The following is a 4,792-nucleotide window of genomic DNA, read 5'->3' on the forward strand; positions in this document are numbered from 1 at the left end:
ATGAATTTTCCGAATGTTTGGGGGATGCCTTGCATCCCAGCTGCATCAAAAGACAGAGGAGAAATGCTGCTTCTGAGGGCTGAAAGGAAATTTTGCATGCCTGTAGGGACCACATTACATCATATATATATATATATATATATATATATATATATAAAGAAGAATACCTGACCACTATATGGCATGTGCTGAGGAAGCAGTTGCTTAGAATTTAGACTTGTCACTTAGATTTATTTATTTTATTTGATTTATTTAGTCATTTATTAGACGCTTTTATCCAAAGCGACTTACAAATGAGGACAACAGAAGCAATCAATTGTAGTATTAAAACAACTAAAAACAGATCCAAAACTAAAAGCTACAACTTTATAAATACTACCTATACACATTTTAAAAATATAGAGATTAAATAAAAATGACAAATGCATACAAAAAAAATTCAAAACTTAACATATACTGTATATGTACATACACATTTATAAATTTTATAAGATAATAACTTAGATGGGTGCTTTTAATCTAGAAACCTCTCAACGGCAATCATCATTGACATCTGAGAAATGATCTGTTGTCAAAACCAAGAAACCTCAAACTGTGGAGAGTCTGCAGTCAAAAAGGGAAAGCGACAGAGCCCGTGCTTAAAGGTGAGTGAATATCAATATGGCTTTTGAGAAGTGGTGACAACGCCAAGATCAGAAGGGACTGAAAACTGATGCAGAGAGGGATTTTATTTTTCTTCTTCTGCTGAACATGAAAGATGTTTGAGTGAAAGAGATTCAGTGGCTCAGTAGGTAGCCTGCTAATTTGCAACATGTGATCTGATCTGACTAAGCAATCATTAAAAATGTCAGTAACATGATTTATTTTAAAACATGTTTTCATTTGGGCAGAACATGTTACTTCCTGAGTAACATGTTATAAGCCCGAGGCTCGGCTCAAGCTCAACCCCCCATAATGGTACTTCGTAGAAGGGGGAATGAGAAAAATAGAGGAGGCGATGGGGAGGTGGAGGAATGCTGGAAGAAATGTCACTTGGGACAGTGCAATGACAGCTGTTTATACACTGAACAAAATTATAAACGCAACACTTTTGTTTTTGCCCCCATTTTTCATGAGCTGAACTCAAAGATCTAAGACTTTTTCTGTGTACACAAAAGGCCTATTTCTCTGAAATATTGTTCACAAATCTGTCTAAATCTGTGTTAGTGAGCACTTCTCCTTTGCAAACAAAAGTGTTGCATTTATAATTTTGTTCAGTATATACGCTTGGGATAATGATTGACAAGACTGAATGATTAGGCTCCTCCTGAACGTACATTTGGAAATTAATTTTAAATCAGCAATAAAATCTGACATGATCTCAGAAATGTTTTTTATTGTGCTCGAATTATTCTGAAAAAGTGTACGTTTCAGGTTGGTTCTGGCAAAGCTTTTATATTGCCATACAATTTTGTGGACTAAATTAACGCAGATCAAGCACAATTTAGTATGACATTACAATATAGCAGATTTTAATCAGTCAATGTGAGATTTTCACATTTCTCTAGGTATAGAAAAGTTTATAAAAACAAACATAGCAAACATAACAAATATCAAAACATGGATACATCAGACACATCCAAGAGGCTTTTATATTTCTCACCCATTTCACGTGAAACGGGCGTTACAACAGAATTGGCGTCCGCTTGCGCTCGAAAAAAAAAAAAATCCCCATCTAATCCGTTCTCTAATTTTTTTTTCGTTGCTCTCAAGGCCTGGTCATCACACTGTCCAAGATGCTAGCTGAGGGGCTAAGACAAGAACACTGTTTTTGTTCATGACTGTTAAAATAGTTCTGGTTAAAAAGATAGAAAGGGCTGCCTCTTAATTGCAAAGGTTGCCTCTGCACACATCATACATGAAGCTGAAAAATTACTCACGTTGTACATGTAAAACAACTGAGGTTTTAATGTATCCTCCAGTAAAATATGCAGTACATATCAATTTCTTTCCATGGTCTTCTTTTGCACCCAGAAAGGTTATGTTGGAATAGGTGATCTAAAACTGAAAGTGTGTTGCTCCCCTCTGTGACCTGCATGTTCTCATAGTTCCATGTGATGGTTGGATTCTCTTTCTGGCAGGAATGGTAGACGCTACAAATGAAGTTCTTTGCGACACCCTCTGTGACATCTGCCAGTTCAGGCTCAATCGTTAAGTTATGATGAACACCTGGAATTGAACTGAAATCTTGCAATAGATCTAACTGTTGCATTCAAAGTTAATTTATAACTAAGATAACACAAAGCAGTTCATATTCTTTACTCACATTTTGACATTTTGACCTCTGTAGCTGTCGCTTTTATGCCACCATGATGTGTTACTGAACACTTAATAGTCATGCTTTCTGCCTGTACGACACCTGTGCGTTTCAGAGTGATTTTCCACAGGCCGTCTTTAATATGTTCATCCTTTTTTTGATCAGATCCTTCTATACCGTTCATAGTGATGTTTGGTTTGCTGTATGGACACGTGTGGAAAGTTGAACATTCTACTGTGATGTCGTCACCCGTCCTTTCACCTCCATAAATACTGATGCTGGGCAGCTGTGGCTTTTCTATAATTCACAAAAACATTCAAATTATTACATCATATCACTTTGTTAACTATACAGTGGCTCCGAAATGTATTTGGAAAATGTCTGAATTGCATTAGATAAAAAGTGGCATCTGCAAACAAATACAGTAATAGAGCTTTTCTCAGAATTAACTTCCCTTTTCTGAGCCACTTTTTAAATTGTTTTAACCAACTGGTCATGAGGCCATTTTTTTGTGGATGTATGAAGTCAGTTCCTCTCATGTCATGTCACGGCAAAATTATTTTGCTCAAAAAGTACAATAACAATTATTAATCATGATTATAGTCATCTTAGAAATTTAGAAAATTATTGCACTTTCACATAAGCATGTGTCTGAGCTTTATTACTTTTCAACAATGCTGAGGTTTGCTTGCAGATTTAGTTTCAGCAAACAGCACAAATGACAGCATGAAAAAAAAACAGACTAGCTGTATTACACTGAGCAAAATATTGCAATGGAGATCGAACTCCAACTTGCCAGTGCTTGCCAATGTTTTTAGATAAAGATAAAAACAGAAATCATGATTAAAATATGGTTTATCATGCATCTATTGCATTGCCTTTTTTAATGTTATTTAAAAAAAAATGGTTTAAAGAAAGTCAATATGGCTACAAAATATTTCACCACAGTCTGTAAATTTGTAAAAAGTTTAAATAAGACAAAGATTATTGAAATATGCATTTACAAGCAAATACTATTTTTGTTTTCCTACTTCAAAATTTGACATGTCTTTTCTTTGTAATTGCTTGTGAAATTTACTAGCAATTTCTGAGAGAACATTTTTTCTACACAATTTTTTGCAATATTTGGACTATCACATATTACAGGAATATTATTACAAGAGTATTTACATACCATCGACAAAGACTGTAGAGGTGACATCATAAAATTTGTATGTGCGCCATCCAACATTTTCAGGGTCAATCCATGTGTATAATTTCTCTCCGTGGTGGGACTGTTCAAGGTTTTTGATCAGCAGACTGCAATCCCAACTTGATGGTTCACCATATAAACTAGTTTTCCATCTGAACTTCTCAATGACATCATTTGGATGCAATGGATCATAAACTAAAGGATAACCTCTAGAGACCCACTGATACCACACAACTCTACGTGGGTTTTCGGGTGGGTATGATGTGTAGTAGAAAGAACATGGTATAACCAGACAGGAACCTTGGAGGCCATGAATTTACGATGGCATACTCACATACCATGCCAAAGCATCATAAAGCAGAACACCTGTGGGACAAAAGCTAATTAACATTAATGGCTGAGTGGAAGATTAATCAATTTTGAATAGCTAATTTGTTTTGAATTAATTTCAGTATCAATTATTATTGATTTTATTGATTAGTTGTTGCAGTTGTTCTGGAATCACCACCCATCAAGGTGAAGTGCAGTTGATGTTGATGTAAACCAATTGTAGGAGACCTCCAAAACAAAATTAAAGTCACCATGAAATCAAAATTGAAAATTCTTATTTATTAATGGAATACTGTAGTGTTTATTATAAATAATTTATCCATGCATTTCATTATTTTTTTTTTTAATTAATGTGCTCTCGTAATCTTTAATCAAAAACGTTAACCTCCCCTCCCCCTCAAAACGACTCATCTTCTCTTCCAGTCATGAGCTATGGCGCAAGGGCGGAGCTAGTGACGTGAGGGGTAAACGCTTGGATAAACGACAGGGGGAAAAGCTGAAGCTGATGCTTCACTTTATAGCACTGACACCAGTCATGGGGGAGTATGTTACCCCTAAACACTGAAAAGATATTAGGATATTACGACAACATTACTCTTAGGACATCGCAAACTAATTTTTTTCATGAATATGACTTAACCTGATGGAGGACGCGCTCAGTCATTCAGGCAGTCTCTCTCTCTCTTTCTCTCTCTTGCGCGCGCGAGCTGTTTAGGCATGTTTTGTGCCGTTGATCGTCGTCGTCATCCTTAATAAATAAAACATTTATTCATGCTTGTGTGTCGGCTGTGAATCTAGTGGAGAGAAATCCCCCACCACTAACTGGAAACTGGCATTCAGGTCTGCCTCCATTTTGTTTGCAACGCCCCACCTTCCAACGATCCAATCAATTCCCGAAGGACAAAATCAAGTCCCGCCCTCTCATTTCAGATGCCGTTTTACTCGGATATACGTCACAGTAGAGAAGAAAAGAC

At 36.2% G+C, this 4,792-nt stretch overlaps 1 pseudogene; it reads right to left on the reverse strand.

The window, feature by feature from the left end:
• The window catches only part of LOC107686524 (uncharacterized), a 12,179-nt pseudogene that overhangs the window by 4,507 nt on the left and 2,880 nt on the right, over positions 1-4,792 (reverse strand).

Source organism: Sinocyclocheilus anshuiensis, unplaced genomic scaffold, assembly GCF_001515605.1.
Source record: "Sinocyclocheilus anshuiensis isolate Anshui unplaced genomic scaffold, SAMN03320099.WGS_v1.1 scaffold1146, whole genome shotgun sequence".
Lineage (NCBI taxonomy): Eukaryota > Metazoa > Chordata > Actinopteri > Cypriniformes > Cyprinidae > Sinocyclocheilus > Sinocyclocheilus anshuiensis.